The sequence below is a fragment of the Pinus tabuliformis genome, chromosome 7, assembly GCF_031772625.1.
Source record: "Pinus tabuliformis cultivar Carrire ecotype Pingquan chromosome 7, CPIR1, whole genome shotgun sequence".
In the NCBI taxonomy this organism is placed as follows: Eukaryota; Viridiplantae; Streptophyta; class Pinopsida; order Pinales; family Pinaceae; genus Pinus; species Pinus tabuliformis.
The window spans coordinates 141,925,337-141,940,672 of NC_142293.1; the positions used below are offsets into that span (position 1 = coordinate 141,925,337).

Consider the following 15,336-nt stretch of genomic DNA (forward strand, 5'->3'; position numbering starts at 1 on the left):
GGACACCGCCGAGCCACGGGCCCCATCCACGGCCCTCGATCCGAAACGGTTCGGCGCAGGGGCTCGCCCTCTCCCCCGACTTGGCGGCGCCTCCCGCCCCGCGGGGAGCCAGCGGAAGAACGGACGAGCGAAAATGAAAAGAAGAGAGAGAAGGAAAAGGCGTAAGTTCCGCGACCACCGACGACGCTGCGTGGAGCTCGCGCGGCCTTTCCGTGAACCCTCCACGGTTCTTCCGGAATTCGAATTCCTACAAAAGCACATACGATCTACACCTCTTACCCACTCTCCTCGTGCCATATTCGCAGCGGTGATGCGAACGGTGACTCCTAGATTCATCGCCCACTGCCGCAATACGTCGCCTCCGTTGCACTGTGATCCCGCCCGTGACTTCCGACCAGGGAAAAGAACCTGTTCTCGAATTTCCCTCGGCGCAGTCTTAAAGCGAGTCGCCGTTTCCCTCGGCTACGCTCCCCCCGCCCCCTTAATGCTCCAGCGATCTCTTCGTTCGCGGGATTCCATTATAAAATCACTATATAAGTAGCCCCACGTCGCAAAACGCCGCACAAAAAAGAGGGGGGAGGGTGCAACACTAGGACTTCCCGGGAGGTCACCCATCCCAGTACTACTCTAGCCCAAGCGCGCTTAACTGCGGAGTTCTGATGGGATCCGGTGCATTAACGCTGGTATGATCGCACCCGCAAAGATCTCGCCCCCTCCCCCTCTTCAAGGGACACCGCCGAGCCACGGGCCCCATCCACGGCCCTCGATCCGAAACGGTTCGGCGCAGGGGCTCGCCCTCTCCCCCGACTTGGCGGCGCCTCCCGCCCCGCGGGGAGCCAGCGGAAGAACGGACGAGCGAAAATGAAAAGAAGAGAGAGAAGGAAAAGGCGTAAGTTCCGCGACCACCGACGACGCTGCGTGGAGCTCGCGCGGCCTTTCCGTGAACCCTCCACGGTTCTTCCGGAATTCGAATTCCTACAAAAGCACATACGATCTACACCTCTTACCCACTCTCCTCGTGCCATATTCGCAGCGGTGATGCGAACGGTGACTCCTAGATTCATCGCCCACTGCCGCAATACGTCGCCTCCGTTGCACTGTGATCCCGCCCGTGACTTCCGACCAGGGAAAAGAACCTGTTCTCGAATTTCCCTCGGCGCAGTCTTAAAGCGAGTCGCCGTTTCCCTCGGCTACGCTCCCCCCGCCCCCTTAATGCTCCAGCGATCTCTTCGTTCGCGGGATTCCATTATAAAATCACTATATAAGTAGCCCCACGTCGCAAAACGCCGCACAAAAAAGAGGGGGGAGGGTGCAACACTAGGACTTCCCGGGAGGTCACCCATCCCAGTACTACTCTAGCCCAAGCGCGCTTAACTGCGGAGTTCTGATGGGATCCGGTGCATTAACGCTGGTATGATCGCACCCGCAAAGATCTCGCCCCCTCCCCCTCTTCAAGGGACACCGCCGAGCCACGGGCCCCATCCACGGCCCTCGATCCGAAACGGTTCGGCGCAGGGGCTCGCCCTCTCCCCCGACTTGGCGGCGCCTCCCGCCCCGCGGGGAGCCAGCGGAAGAACGGACGAGCGAAAATGAAAAGAAGAGAGAGAAGGAAAAGGCGTAAGTTCCGCGACCACCGACGACGCTGCGTGGAGCTCGCGCGGCCTTTCCGTGAACCCTCCACGGTTCTTCCGGAATTCGAATTCCTACAAAAGCACATACGATCTACACCTCTTACCCACTCTCCTCGTGCCATATTCGCAGCGGTGATGCGAACGGTGACTCCTAGATTCATCGCCCACTGCCGCAATACGTCGCCTCCGTTGCACTGTGATCCCGCCCGTGACTTCCGACCAGGGAAAAGAACCTGTTCTCGAATTTCCCTCGGCGCAGTCTTAAAGCGAGTCGCCGTTTCCCTCGGCTACGCTCCCCCCGCCCCCTTAATGCTCCAGCGATCTCTTCGTTCGCGGGATTCCATTATAAAATCACTATATAAGTAGCCCCACGTCGCAAAACGCCGCACAAAAAAGAGGGGGGAGGGTGCAACACTAGGACTTCCCGGGAGGTCACCCATCCCAGTACTACTCTAGCCCAAGCGCGCTTAACTGCGGAGTTCTGATGGGATCCGGTGCATTAACGCTGGTATGATCGCACCCGCAAAGATCTCGCCCCCTCCCCCTCTTCAAGGGACACCGCCGAGCCACGGGCCCCATCCACGGCCCTCGATCCGAAACGGTTCGGCGCAGGGGCTCGCCCTCTCCCCCGACTTGGCGGCGCCTCCCGCCCCGCGGGGAGCCAGCGGAAGAACGGACGAGCGAAAATGAAAAGAAGAGAGAGAAGGAAAAGGCGTAAGTTCCGCGACCACCGACGACGCTGCGTGGAGCTCGCGCGGCCTTTCCGTGAACCCTCCACGGTTCTTCCGGAATTCGAATTCCTACAAAAGCACATACGATCTACACCTCTTACCCACTCTCCTCGTGCCATATTCGCAGCGGTGATGCGAACGGTGACTCCTAGATTCATCGCCCACTGCCGCAATACGTCGCCTCCGTTGCACTGTGATCCCGCCCGTGACTTCCGACCAGGGAAAAGAACCTGTTCTCGAATTTCCCTCGGCGCAGTCTTAAAGCGAGTCGCCGTTTCCCTCGGCTACGCTCCCCCCGCCCCCTTAATGCTCCAGCGATCTCTTCGTTCGCGGGATTCCATTATAAAATCACTATATAAGTAGCCCCACGTCGCAAAACGCCGCACAAAAAAGAGGGGGGAGGGTGCAACACTAGGACTTCCCGGGAGGTCACCCATCCCAGTACTACTCTAGCCCAAGCGCGCTTAACTGCGGAGTTCTGATGGGATCCGGTGCATTAACGCTGGTATGATCGCACCCGCAAAGATCTCGCCCCCTCCCCCTCTTCAAGGGACACCGCCGAGCCACGGGCCCCATCCACGGCCCTCGATCCGAAACGGTTCGGCGCAGGGGCTCGCCCTCTCCCCCGACTTGGCGGCGCCTCCCGCCCCGCGGGGAGCCAGCGGAAGAACGGACGAGCGAAAATGAAAAGAAGAGAGAGAAGGAAAAGGCGTAAGTTCCGCGACCACCGACGACGCTGCGTGGAGCTCGCGCGGCCTTTCCGTGAACCCTCCACGGTTCTTCCGGAATTCGAATTCCTACAAAAGCACATACGATCTACACCTCTTACCCACTCTCCTCGTGCCATATTCGCAGCGGTGATGCGAACGGTGACTCCTAGATTCATCGCCCACTGCCGCAATACGTCGCCTCCGTTGCACTGTGATCCCGCCCGTGACTTCCGACCAGGGAAAAGAACCTGTTCTCGAATTTCCCTCGGCGCAGTCTTAAAGCGAGTCGCCGTTTCCCTCGGCTACGCTCCCCCCCCCCCCTTAATGCTCCAGCGATCTCTTCGTTCGCGGGATTCCATTATAAAATCACTATATAAGTAGCCCCACGTCGCAAAACGCCGCACAAAAAAGAGGGGGGAGGGTGCAACACTAGGACTTCCCGGGAGGTCACCCATCCCAGTACTACTCTAGCCCAAGCGCGCTTAACTGCGGAGTTCTGATGGGATCCGGTGCATTAACGCTGGTATGATCGCACCCGCAAAGATCTCGCCCCCTCCCCCTCTTCAAGGGACACCGCCGAGCCACGGGCCCCATCCACGGCCCTCGATCCGAAACGGTTCGGCGCAGGGGCTCGCCCTCTCCCCCGACTTGGCGGCGCCTCCCGCCCCGCGGGGAGCCAGCGGAAGAACGGACGAGCGAAAATGAAAAGAAGAGAGAGAAGGAAAAGGCGTAAGTTCCGCGACCACCGACGACGCTGCGTGGAGCTCGCGCGGCCTTTCCGTGAACCCTCCACGGTTCTTCCGGAATTCGAATTCCTACAAAAGCACATACGATCTACACCTCTTACCCACTCTCCTCGTGCCATATTCGCAGCGGTGATGCGAACGGTGACTCCTAGATTCATCGCCCACTGCCGCAATACGTCGCCTCCGTTGCACTGTGATCCCGCCCGTGACTTCCGACCAGGGAAAAGAACCTGTTCTCGAATTTCCCTCGGCGCAGTCTTAAAGCGAGTCGCCGTTTCCCTCGGCTACGCTCCCCCCGCCCCCTTAATGCTCCAGCGATCTCTTCGTTCGCGGGATTCCATTATAAAATCACTATATAAGTAGCCCCACGTCGCAAAACGCCGCACAAAAAAGAGGGGGGAGGGTGCAACACTAGGACTTCCCGGGAGGTCACCCATCCCAGTACTACTCTAGCCCAAGCGCGCTTAACTGCGGAGTTCTGATGGGATCCGGTGCATTAACGCTGGTATGATCGCACCCGCAAAGATCTCGCCCCCTCCCCCTCTTCAAGGGACACCGCCGAGCCACGGGCCCCATCCACGGCCCTCGATCCGAAACGGTTCGGCGCAGGGGCTCGCCCTCTCCCCCGACTTGGCGGCGCCTCCCGCCCCGCGGGGAGCCAGCGGAAGAACGGACGAGCGAAAATGAAAAGAAGAGAGAGAAGGAAAAGGCGTAAGTTCCGCGACCACCGACGACGCTGCGTGGAGCTCGCGCGGCCTTTCCGTGAACCCTCCACGGTTCTTCCGGAATTCGAATTCCTACAAAAGCACATACGATCTACACCTCTTACCCACTCTCCTCGTGCCATATTCGCAGCGGTGATGCGAACGGTGACTCCTAGATTCATCGCCCACTGCCGCAATACGTCGCCTCCGTTGCACTGTGATCCCGCCCGTGACTTCCGACCAGGGAAAAGAACCTGTTCTCGAATTTCCCTCGGCGCAGTCTTAAAGCGAGTCGCCGTTTCCCTCGGCTACGCTCCCCCCGCCCCCTTAATGCTCCAGCGATCTCTTCGTTCGCGGGATTCCATTATAAAATCACTATATAAGTAGCCCCACGTCGCAAAACGCCGCACAAAAAAGAGGGGGGAGGGTGCAACACTAGGACTTCCCGGGAGGTCACCCATCCCAGTACTACTCTAGCCCAAGCGCGCTTAACTGCGGAGTTCTGATGGGATCCGGTGCATTAACGCTGGTATGATCGCACCCGCAAAGATCTCGCCCCCTCCCCCTCTTCAAGGGACACCGCCGAGCCACGGGCCCCATCCACGGCCCTCGATCCGAAACGGTTCGGCGCAGGGGCTCGCCCTCTCCCCCGACTTGGCGGCGCCTCCCGCCCCGCGGGGAGCCAGCGGAAGAACGGACGAGCGAAAATGAAAAGAAGAGAGAGAAGGAAAAGGCGTAAGTTCCGCGACCACCGACGACGCTGCGTGGAGCTCGCGCGGCCTTTCCGTGAACCCTCCACGGTTCTTCCGGAATTCGAATTCCTACAAAAGCACATACGATCTACACCTCTTACCCACTCTCCTCGTGCCATATTCGCAGCGGTGATGCGAACGGTGACTCCTAGATTCATCGCCCACTGCCGCAATACGTCGCCTCCGTTGCACTGTGATCCCGCCCGTGACTTCCGACCAGGGAAAAGAACCTGTTCTCGAATTTCCCTCGGCGCAGTCTTAAAGCGAGTCGCCGTTTCCCTCGGCTACGCTCCCCCCGCCCCCTTAATGCTCCAGCGATCTCTTCGTTCGCGGGATTCCATTATAAAATCACTATATAAGTAGCCCCACGTCGCAAAACGCCGCACAAAAAAGAGGGGGGAGGGTGCAACACTAGGACTTCCCGGGAGGTCACCCATCCCAGTACTACTCTAGCCCAAGCGCGCTTAACTGCGGAGTTCTGATGGGATCCGGTGCATTAACGCTGGTATGATCGCACCCGCAAAGATCTCGCCCCCTCCCCCTCTTCAAGGGACACCGCCGAGCCACGGGCCCCATCCACGGCCCTCGATCCGAAACGGTTCGGCGCAGGGGCTCGCCCTCTCCCCCGACTTGGCGGCGCCTCCCGCCCCGCGGGGAGCCAGCGGAAGAACGGACGAGCGAAAATGAAAAGAAGAGAGAGAAGGAAAAGGCGTAAGTTCCGCGACCACCGACGACGCTGCGTGGAGCTCGCGCGGCCTTTCCGTGAACCCTCCACGGTTCTTCCGGAATTCGAATTCCTACAAAAGCACATACGATCTACACCTCTTACCCACTCTCCTCGTGCCATATTCGCAGCGGTGATGCGAACGGTGACTCCTAGATTCATCGCCCACTGCCGCAATACGTCGCCTCCGTTGCACTGTGATCCCGCCCGTGACTTCCGACCAGGGAAAAGAACCTGTTCTCGAATTTCCCTCGGCGCAGTCTTAAAGCGAGTCGCCGTTTCCCTCGGCTACGCTCCCCCCGCCCCCTTAATGCTCCAGCGATCTCTTCGTTCGCGGGATTCCATTATAAAATCACTATATAAGTAGCCCCACGTCGCAAAACGCCGCACAAAAAAGAGGGGGGAGGGTGCAACACTAGGACTTCCCGGGAGGTCACCCATCCCAGTACTACTCTAGCCCAAGCGCGCTTAACTGCGGAGTTCTGATGGGATCCGGTGCATTAACGCTGGTATGATCGCACCCGCAAAGATCTCGCCCCCTCCCCCTCTTCAAGGGACACCGCCGAGCCACGGGCCCCATCCACGGCCCTCGATCCGAAACGGTTCGGCGCAGGGGCTCGCCCTCTCCCCCGACTTGGCGGCGCCTCCCGCCCCGCGGGGAGCCAGCGGAAGAACGGACGAGCGAAAATGAAAAGAAGAGAGAGAAGGAAAAGGCGTAAGTTCCGCGACCACCGACGACGCTGCGTGGAGCTCGCGCGGCCTTTCCGTGAACCCTCCACGGTTCTTCCGGAATTCGAATTCCTACAAAAGCACATACGATCTACACCTCTTACCCACTCTCCTCGTGCCATATTCGCAGCGGTGATGCGAACGGTGACTCCTAGATTCATCGCCCACTGCCGCAATACGTCGCCTCCGTTGCACTGTGATCCCGCCCGTGACTTCCGACCAGGGAAAAGAACCTGTTCTCGAATTTCCCTCGGCGCAGTCTTAAAGCGAGTCGCCGTTTCCCTCGGCTACGCTCCCCCCGCCCCCTTAATGCTCCAGCGATCTCTTCGTTCGCGGGATTCCATTATAAAATCACTATATAAGTAGCCCCACGTCGCAAAACGCCGCACAAAAAAGAGGGGGGAGGGTGCAACACTAGGACTTCCCGGGAGGTCACCCATCCCAGTACTACTCTAGCCCAAGCGCGCTTAACTGCGGAGTTCTGATGGGATCCGGTGCATTAACGCTGGTATGATCGCACCCGCAAAGATCTCGCCCCCTCCCCCTCTTCAAGGGACACCGCCGAGCCACGGGCCCCATCCACGGCCCTCGATCCGAAACGGTTCGGCGCAGGGGCTCGCCCTCTCCCCCGACTTGGCGGCGCCTCCCGCCCCGCGGGGAGCCAGCGGAAGAACGGACGAGCGAAAATGAAAAGAAGAGAGAGAAGGAAAAGGCGTAAGTTCCGCGACCACCGACGACGCTGCGTGGAGCTCGCGCGGCCTTTCCGTGAACCCTCCACGGTTCTTCCGGAATTCGAATTCCTACAAAAGCACATACGATCTACACCTCTTACCCACTCTCCTCGTGCCATATTCGCAGCGGTGATGCGAACGGTGACTCCTAGATTCATCGCCCACTGCCGCAATACGTCGCCTCCGTTGCACTGTGATCCCGCCCGTGACTTCCGACCAGGGAAAAGAACCTGTTCTCGAATTTCCCTCGGCGCAGTCTTAAAGCGAGTCGCCGTTTCCCTCGGCTACGCTCCCCCCGCCCCCTTAATGCTCCAGCGATCTCTTCGTTCGCGGGATTCCATTATAAAATCACTATATAAGTAGCCCCACGTCGCAAAACGCCGCACAAAAAAGAGGGGGGAGGGTGCAACACTAGGACTTCCCGGGAGGTCACCCATCCCAGTACTACTCTAGCCCAAGCGCGCTTAACTGCGGAGTTCTGATGGGATCCGGTGCATTAACGCTGGTATGATCGCACCCGCAAAGATCTCGCCCCCTCCCCCTCTTCAAGGGACACCGCCGAGCCACGGGCCCCATCCACGGCCCTCGATCCGAAACGGTTCGGCGCAGGGGCTCGCCCTCTCCCCCGACTTGGCGGCGCCTCCCGCCCCGCGGGGAGCCAGCGGAAGAACGGACGAGCGAAAATGAAAAGAAGAGAGAGAAGGAAAAGGCGTAAGTTCCGCGACCACCGACGACGCTGCGTGGAGCTCGCGCGGCCTTTCCGTGAACCCTCCACGGTTCTTCCGGAATTCGAATTCCTACAAAAGCACATACGATCTACACCTCTTACCCACTCTCCTCGTGCCATATTCGCAGCGGTGATGCGAACGGTGACTCCTAGATTCATCGCCCACTGCCGCAATACGTCGCCTCCGTTGCACTGTGATCCCGCCCGTGACTTCCGACCAGGGAAAAGAACCTGTTCTCGAATTTCCCTCGGCGCAGTCTTAAAGCGAGTCGCCGTTTCCCTCGGCTACGCTCCCCCCGCCCCCTTAATGCTCCAGCGATCTCTTCGTTCGCGGGATTCCATTATAAAATCACTATATAAGTAGCCCCACGTCGCAAAACGCCGCACAAAAAAGAGGGGGGAGGGTGCAACACTAGGACTTCCCGGGAGGTCACCCATCCCAGTACTACTCTAGCCCAAGCGCGCTTAACTGCGGAGTTCTGATGGGATCCGGTGCATTAACGCTGGTATGATCGCACCCGCAAAGATCTCGCCCCCTCCCCCTCTTCAAGGGACACCGCCGAGCCACGGGCCCCATCCACGGCCCTCGATCCGAAACGGTTCGGCGCAGGGGCTCGCCCTCTCCCCCGACTTGGCGGCGCCTCCCGCCCCGCGGGGAGCCAGCGGAAGAACGGACGAGCGAAAATGAAAAGAAGAGAGAGAAGGAAAAGGCGTAAGTTCCGCGACCACCGACGACGCTGCGTGGAGCTCGCGCGGCCTTTCCGTGAACCCTCCACGGTTCTTCCGGAATTCGAATTCCTACAAAAGCACATACGATCTACACCTCTTACCCACTCTCCTCGTGCCATATTCGCAGCGGTGATGCGAACGGTGACTCCTAGATTCATCGCCCACTGCCGCAATACGTCGCCTCCGTTGCACTGTGATCCCGCCCGTGACTTCCGACCAGGGAAAAGAACCTGTTCTCGAATTTCCCTCGGCGCAGTCTTAAAGCGAGTCGCCGTTTCCCTCGGCTACGCTCCCCCCGCCCCCTTAATGCTCCAGCGATCTCTTCGTTCGCGGGATTCCATTATAAAATCACTATATAAGTAGCCCCACGTCGCAAAACGCCGCACAAAAAAGAGGGGGGAGGGTGCAACACTAGGACTTCCCGGGAGGTCACCCATCCCAGTACTACTCTAGCCCAAGCGCGCTTAACTGCGGAGTTCTGATGGGATCCGGTGCATTAACGCTGGTATGATCGCACCCGCAAAGATCTCGCCCCCTCCCCCTCTTCAAGGGACACCGCCGAGCCACGGGCCCCATCCACGGCCCTCGATCCGAAACGGTTCGGCGCAGGGGCTCGCCCTCTCCCCCGACTTGGCGGCGCCTCCCGCCCCGCGGGGAGCCAGCGGAAGAACGGACGAGCGAAAATGAAAAGAAGAGAGAGAAGGAAAAGGCGTAAGTTCCGCGACCACCGACGACGCTGCGTGGAGCTCGCGCGGCCTTTCCGTGAACCCTCCACGGTTCTTCCGGAATTCGAATTCCTACAAAAGCACATACGATCTACACCTCTTACCCACTCTCCTCGTGCCATATTCGCAGCGGTGATGCGAACGGTGACTCCTAGATTCATCGCCCACTGCCGCAATACGTCGCCTCCGTTGCACTGTGATCCCGCCCGTGACTTCCGACCAGGGAAAAGAACCTGTTCTCGAATTTCCCTCGGCGCAGTCTTAAAGCGAGTCGCCGTTTCCCTCGGCTACGCTCCCCCCGCCCCCTTAATGCTCCAGCGATCTCTTCGTTCGCGGGATTCCATTATAAAATCACTATATAAGTAGCCCCACGTCGCAAAACGCCGCACAAAAAAGAGGGGGGAGGGTGCAACACTAGGACTTCCCGGGAGGTCACCCATCCCAGTACTACTCTAGCCCAAGCGCGCTTAACTGCGGAGTTCTGATGGGATCCGGTGCATTAACGCTGGTATGATCGCACCCGCAAAGATCTCGCCCCCTCCCCCTCTTCAAGGGACACCGCCGAGCCACGGGCCCCATCCACGGCCCTCGATCCGAAACGGTTCGGCGCAGGGGCTCGCCCTCTCCCCCGACTTGGCGGCGCCTCCCGCCCCGCGGGGAGCCAGCGGAAGAACGGACGAGCGAAAATGAAAAGAAGAGAGAGAAGGAAAAGGCGTAAGTTCCGCGACCACCGACGACGCTGCGTGGAGCTCGCGCGGCCTTTCCGTGAACCCTCCACGGTTCTTCCGGAATTCGAATTCCTACAAAAGCACATACGATCTACACCTCTTACCCACTCTCCTCGTGCCATATTCGCAGCGGTGATGCGAACGGTGACTCCTAGATTCATCGCCCACTGCCGCAATACGTCGCCTCCGTTGCACTGTGATCCCGCCCGTGACTTCCGACCAGGGAAAAGAACCTGTTCTCGAATTTCCCTCGGCGCAGTCTTAAAGCGAGTCGCCGTTTCCCTCGGCTACGCTCCCCCCGCCCCCTTAATGCTCCAGCGATCTCTTCGTTCGCGGGATTCCATTATAAAATCACTATATAAGTAGCCCCACGTCGCAAAACGCCGCACAAAAAAGAGGGGGGAGGGTGCAACACTAGGACTTCCCGGGAGGTCACCCATCCCAGTACTACTCTAGCCCAAGCGCGCTTAACTGCGGAGTTCTGATGGGATCCGGTGCATTAACGCTGGTATGATCGCACCCGCAAAGATCTCGCCCCCTCCCCCTCTTCAAGGGACACCGCCGAGCCACGGGCCCCATCCACGGCCCTCGATCCGAAACGGTTCGGCGCAGGGGCTCGCCCTCTCCCCCGACTTGGCGGCGCCTCCCGCCCCGCGGGGAGCCAGCGGAAGAACGGACGAGCGAAAATGAAAAGAAGAGAGAGAAGGAAAAGGCGTAAGTTCCGCGACCACCGACGACGCTGCGTGGAGCTCGCGCGGCCTTTCCGTGAACCCTCCACGGTTCTTCCGGAATTCGAATTCCTACAAAAGCACATACGATCTACACCTCTTACCCACTCTCCTCGTGCCATATTCGCAGCGGTGATGCGAACGGTGACTCCTAGATTCATCGCCCACTGCCGCAATACGTCGCCTCCGTTGCACTGTGATCCCGCCCGTGACTTCCGACCAGGGAAAAGAACCTGTTCTCGAATTTCCCTCGGCGCAGTCTTAAAGCGAGTCGCCGTTTCCCTCGGCTACGCTCCCCCCGCCCCCTTAATGCTCCAGCGATCTCTTCGTTCGCGGGATTCCATTATAAAATCACTATATAAGTAGCCCCACGTCGCAAAACGCCGCACAAAAAAGAGGGGGGAGGGTGCAACACTAGGACTTCCCGGGAGGTCACCCATCCCAGTACTACTCTAGCCCAAGCGCGCTTAACTGCGGAGTTCTGATGGGATCCGGTGCATTAACGCTGGTATGATCGCACCCGCAAAGATCTCGCCCCCTCCCCCTCTTCAAGGGACACCGCCGAGCCACGGGCCCCATCCACGGCCCTCGATCCGAAACGGTTCGGCGCAGGGGCTCGCCCTCTCCCCCGACTTGGCGGCGCCTCCCGCCCCGCGGGGAGCCAGCGGAAGAACGGACGAGCGAAAATGAAAAGAAGAGAGAGAAGGAAAAGGCGTAAGTTCCGCGACCACCGACGACGCTGCGTGGAGCTCGCGCGGCCTTTCCGTGAACCCTCCACGGTTCTTCCGGAATTCGAATTCCTACAAAAGCACATACGATCTACACCTCTTACCCACTCTCCTCGTGCCATATTCGCAGCGGTGATGCGAACGGTGACTCCTAGATTCATCGCCCACTGCCGCAATACGTCGCCTCCGTTGCACTGTGATCCCGCCCGTGACTTCCGACCAGGGAAAAGAACCTGTTCTCGAATTTCCCTCGGCGCAGTCTTAAAGCGAGTCGCCGTTTCCCTCGGCTACGCTCCCCCCGCCCCCTTAATGCTCCAGCGATCTCTTCGTTCGCGGGATTCCATTATAAAATCACTATATAAGTAGCCCCACGTCGCAAAACGCCGCACAAAAAAGAGGGGGGAGGGTGCAACACTAGGACTTCCCGGGAGGTCACCCATCCCAGTACTACTCTAGCCCAAGCGCGCTTAACTGCGGAGTTCTGATGGGATCCGGTGCATTAACGCTGGTATGATCGCACCCGCAAAGATCTCGCCCCCTCCCCCTCTTCAAGGGACACCGCCGAGCCACGGGCCCCATCCACGGCCCTCGATCCGAAACGGTTCGGCGCAGGGGCTCGCCCTCTCCCCCGACTTGGCGGCGCCTCCCGCCCCGCGGGGAGCCAGCGGAAGAACGGACGAGCGAAAATGAAAAGAAGAGAGAGAAGGAAAAGGCGTAAGTTCCGCGACCACCGACGACGCTGCGTGGAGCTCGCGCGGCCTTTCCGTGAACCCTCCACGGTTCTTCCGGAATTCGAATTCCTACAAAAGCACATACGATCTACACCTCTTACCCACTCTCCTCGTGCCATATTCGCAGCGGTGATGCGAACGGTGACTCCTAGATTCATCGCCCACTGCCGCAATACGTCGCCTCCGTTGCACTGTGATCCCGCCCGTGACTTCCGACCAGGGAAAAGAACCTGTTCTCGAATTTCCCTCGGCGCAGTCTTAAAGCGAGTCGCCGTTTCCCTCGGCTACGCTCCCCCCGCCCCCTTAATGCTCCAGCGATCTCTTCGTTCGCGGGATTCCATTATAAAATCACTATATAAGTAGCCCCACGTCGCAAAACGCCGCACAAAAAAGAGGGGGGAGGGTGCAACACTAGGACTTCCCGGGAGGTCACCCATCCCAGTACTACTCTAGCCCAAGCGCGCTTAACTGCGGAGTTCTGATGGGATCCGGTGCATTAACGCTGGTATGATCGCACCCGCAAAGATCTCGCCCCCTCCCCCTCTTCAAGGGACACCGCCGAGCCACGGGCCCCATCCACGGCCCTCGATCCGAAACGGTTCGGCGCAGGGGCTCGCCCTCTCCCCCGACTTGGCGGCGCCTCCCGCCCCGCGGGGAGCCAGCGGAAGAACGGACGAGCGAAAATGAAAAGAAGAGAGAGAAGGAAAAGGCGTAAGTTCCGCGACCACCGACGACGCTGCGTGGAGCTCGCGCGGCCTTTCCGTGAACCCTCCACGGTTCTTCCGGAATTCGAATTCCTACAAAAGCACATACGATCTACACCTCTTACCCACTCTCCTCGTGCCATATTCGCAGCGGTGATGCGAACGGTGACTCCTAGATTCATCGCCCACTGCCGCAATACGTCGCCTCCGTTGCACTGTGATCCCGCCCGTGACTTCCGACCAGGGAAAAGAACCTGTTCTCGAATTTCCCTCGGCGCAGTCTTAAAGCGAGTCGCCGTTTCCCTCGGCTACGCTCCCCCCGCCCCCTTAATGCTCCAGCGATCTCTTCGTTCGCGGGATTCCATTATAAAATCACTATATAAGTAGCCCCACGTCGCAAAACGCCGCACAAAAAAGAGGGGGGAGGGTGCAACACTAGGACTTCCCGGGAGGTCACCCATCCCAGTACTACTCTAGCCCAAGCGCGCTTAACTGCGGAGTTCTGATGGGATCCGGTGCATTAACGCTGGTATGATCGCACCCGCAAAGATCTCGCCCCCTCCCCCTCTTCAAGGGACACCGCCGAGCCACGGGCCCCATCCACGGCCCTCGATCCGAAACGGTTCGGCGCAGGGGCTCGCCCTCTCCCCCGACTTGGCGGCGCCTCCCGCCCCGCGGGGAGCCAGCGGAAGAACGGACGAGCGAAAATGAAAAGAAGAGAGAGAAGGAAAAGGCGTAAGTTCCGCGACCACCGACGACGCTGCGTGGAGCTCGCGCGGCCTTTCCGTGAACCCTCCACGGTTCTTCCGGAATTCGAATTCCTACAAAAGCACATACGATCTACACCTCTTACCCACTCTCCTCGTGCCATATTCGCAGCGGTGATGCGAACGGTGACTCCTAGATTCATCGCCCACTGCCGCAATACGTCGCCTCCGTTGCACTGTGATCCCGCCCGTGACTTCCGACCAGGGAAAAGAACCTGTTCTCGAATTTCCCTCGGCGCAGTCTTAAAGCGAGTCGCCGTTTCCCTCGGCTACGCTCCCCCCGCCCCCTTAATGCTCCAGCGATCTCTTCGTTCGCGGGATTCCATTATAAAATCACTATATAAGTAGCCCCACGTCGCAAAACGCCGCACAAAAAAGAGGGGGGAGGGTGCAACACTAGGACTTCCCGGGAGGTCACCCATCCCAGTACTACTCTAGCCCAAGCGCGCTTAACTGCGGAGTTCTGATGGGATCCGGTGCATTAACGCTGGTATGATCGCACCCGCAAAGATCTCGCCCCCTCCCCCTCTTCAAGGGACACCGCCGAGCCACGGGCCCCATCCACGGCCCTCGATCCGAAACGGTTCGGCGCAGGGGCTCGCCCTCTCCCCCGACTTGGCGGCGCCTCCCGCCCCGCGGGGAGCCAGCGGAAGAACGGACGAGCGAAAATGAAAAGAAGAGAGAGAAGGAAAAGGCGTAAGTTCCGCGACCACCGACGACGCTGCGTGGAGCTCGCGCGGCCTTTCCGTGAACCCTCCACGGTTCTTCCGGAATTCGAATTCCTACAAAAGCACATACGATCTACACCTCTTACCCACTCTCCTCGTGCCATATTCGCAGCGGTGATGCGAACGGTGACTCCTAGATTCATCGCCCACTGCCGCAATACGTCGCCTCCGTTGCACTGTGATCCCGCCCGTGACTTCCGACCAGGGAAAAGAACCTGTTCTCGAATTTCCCTCGGCGCAGTCTTAAAGCGAGTCGCCGTTTCCCTCGGCTACGCTCCCCCCGCCCCCTTAATGCTCCAGCGATCTCTTCGTTCGCGGGATTCCATTATAAAATCACTATATAAGTAGCCCCACGTCGCAAAACGCCGCACAAAAAAGAGGGGGGAGGGTGCAACACTAGGACTTCCCGGGAGGTCACCCATCCCAGTACTACTCTAGCCCAAGCGCGCTTAACTGCGGAGTTCTGATGGGATCCGGTGCATTAACGCTGGTATGATCGCACCCGCAAAGATCTCGCCCCCTCCCCCTCTTCAAGGGACACCGCCGAGCCACGGGCCCCATCCACGGCCCTCGATCCGAAACG

General features: G+C 59.4%; 21 non-coding genes across 21 annotated transcripts; all 21 read right to left on the reverse strand.

Annotated features, from left to right (window-relative positions):
* Positions 1-578: 578 nt before the first annotated feature.
* LOC149246201 (5S ribosomal RNA) lies at positions 579-697 on the reverse strand. The gene has a single exon (XR_016267336.1). It is a non-coding gene; the product is annotated as a 5S ribosomal RNA (ribosomal RNA).
* A 609-nt stretch (positions 698-1,306) lies between these two features.
* LOC149246202 (5S ribosomal RNA) lies at positions 1,307-1,425 on the reverse strand. The gene has a single exon (XR_016267337.1). It is a non-coding gene; the product is annotated as a 5S ribosomal RNA (ribosomal RNA).
* Positions 1,426-2,034: 609 nt separating this feature from the next.
* LOC149246203 (5S ribosomal RNA) lies at positions 2,035-2,153 on the reverse strand. Its single transcript, XR_016267338.1, has one exon. It is a non-coding gene; the product is annotated as a 5S ribosomal RNA (ribosomal RNA).
* Positions 2,154-2,762: 609 nt separating this feature from the next.
* LOC149246204 (5S ribosomal RNA) lies at positions 2,763-2,881 on the reverse strand. The gene has a single exon (XR_016267339.1). It is a non-coding gene; the product is annotated as a 5S ribosomal RNA (ribosomal RNA).
* Positions 2,882-3,490: 609 nt separating this feature from the next.
* On the reverse strand, positions 3,491-3,609 carry LOC149246205 (5S ribosomal RNA). Its single transcript, XR_016267340.1, has one exon. It is a non-coding gene; the product is annotated as a 5S ribosomal RNA (ribosomal RNA).
* Positions 3,610-4,218: 609 nt separating this feature from the next.
* LOC149246206 (5S ribosomal RNA) lies at positions 4,219-4,337 on the reverse strand. Its single transcript, XR_016267341.1, has one exon. It is a non-coding gene; the product is annotated as a 5S ribosomal RNA (ribosomal RNA).
* A 609-nt stretch (positions 4,338-4,946) lies between these two features.
* LOC149246207 (5S ribosomal RNA) lies at positions 4,947-5,065 on the reverse strand. The gene has a single exon (XR_016267342.1). It is a non-coding gene; the product is annotated as a 5S ribosomal RNA (ribosomal RNA).
* Positions 5,066-5,674: 609 nt separating this feature from the next.
* LOC149246208 (5S ribosomal RNA) lies at positions 5,675-5,793 on the reverse strand. The gene has a single exon (XR_016267344.1). It is a non-coding gene; the product is annotated as a 5S ribosomal RNA (ribosomal RNA).
* A 609-nt stretch (positions 5,794-6,402) lies between these two features.
* Positions 6,403-6,521, reverse strand: LOC149246209 (5S ribosomal RNA). The gene has a single exon (XR_016267345.1). It is a non-coding gene; the product is annotated as a 5S ribosomal RNA (ribosomal RNA).
* A 609-nt stretch (positions 6,522-7,130) lies between these two features.
* On the reverse strand, positions 7,131-7,249 carry LOC149246210 (5S ribosomal RNA). The gene has a single exon (XR_016267346.1). It is a non-coding gene; the product is annotated as a 5S ribosomal RNA (ribosomal RNA).
* Positions 7,250-7,858: 609 nt separating this feature from the next.
* LOC149246211 (5S ribosomal RNA) lies at positions 7,859-7,977 on the reverse strand. The gene has a single exon (XR_016267347.1). It is a non-coding gene; the product is annotated as a 5S ribosomal RNA (ribosomal RNA).
* A 609-nt stretch (positions 7,978-8,586) lies between these two features.
* Positions 8,587-8,705, reverse strand: LOC149246212 (5S ribosomal RNA). The gene has a single exon (XR_016267348.1). It is a non-coding gene; the product is annotated as a 5S ribosomal RNA (ribosomal RNA).
* Positions 8,706-9,314: 609 nt separating this feature from the next.
* Positions 9,315-9,433, reverse strand: LOC149246213 (5S ribosomal RNA). The gene has a single exon (XR_016267349.1). It is a non-coding gene; the product is annotated as a 5S ribosomal RNA (ribosomal RNA).
* Positions 9,434-10,042: 609 nt separating this feature from the next.
* On the reverse strand, positions 10,043-10,161 carry LOC149246214 (5S ribosomal RNA). The gene has a single exon (XR_016267350.1). It is a non-coding gene; the product is annotated as a 5S ribosomal RNA (ribosomal RNA).
* Positions 10,162-10,770: 609 nt separating this feature from the next.
* On the reverse strand, positions 10,771-10,889 carry LOC149246215 (5S ribosomal RNA). The gene has a single exon (XR_016267351.1). It is a non-coding gene; the product is annotated as a 5S ribosomal RNA (ribosomal RNA).
* A 609-nt stretch (positions 10,890-11,498) lies between these two features.
* Positions 11,499-11,617, reverse strand: LOC149246216 (5S ribosomal RNA). The gene has a single exon (XR_016267352.1). It is a non-coding gene; the product is annotated as a 5S ribosomal RNA (ribosomal RNA).
* A 609-nt stretch (positions 11,618-12,226) lies between these two features.
* LOC149246217 (5S ribosomal RNA) lies at positions 12,227-12,345 on the reverse strand. Its single transcript, XR_016267353.1, has one exon. It is a non-coding gene; the product is annotated as a 5S ribosomal RNA (ribosomal RNA).
* Positions 12,346-12,954: 609 nt separating this feature from the next.
* On the reverse strand, positions 12,955-13,073 carry LOC149246218 (5S ribosomal RNA). The gene has a single exon (XR_016267355.1). It is a non-coding gene; the product is annotated as a 5S ribosomal RNA (ribosomal RNA).
* Positions 13,074-13,682: 609 nt separating this feature from the next.
* Positions 13,683-13,801, reverse strand: LOC149246219 (5S ribosomal RNA). The gene has a single exon (XR_016267356.1). It is a non-coding gene; the product is annotated as a 5S ribosomal RNA (ribosomal RNA).
* Positions 13,802-14,410: 609 nt separating this feature from the next.
* Positions 14,411-14,529, reverse strand: LOC149246220 (5S ribosomal RNA). The gene has a single exon (XR_016267357.1). It is a non-coding gene; the product is annotated as a 5S ribosomal RNA (ribosomal RNA).
* A 609-nt stretch (positions 14,530-15,138) lies between these two features.
* On the reverse strand, positions 15,139-15,257 carry LOC149246221 (5S ribosomal RNA). The gene has a single exon (XR_016267358.1). It is a non-coding gene; the product is annotated as a 5S ribosomal RNA (ribosomal RNA).
* Between the last annotated feature and the right edge of the window lie 79 nt (positions 15,258-15,336).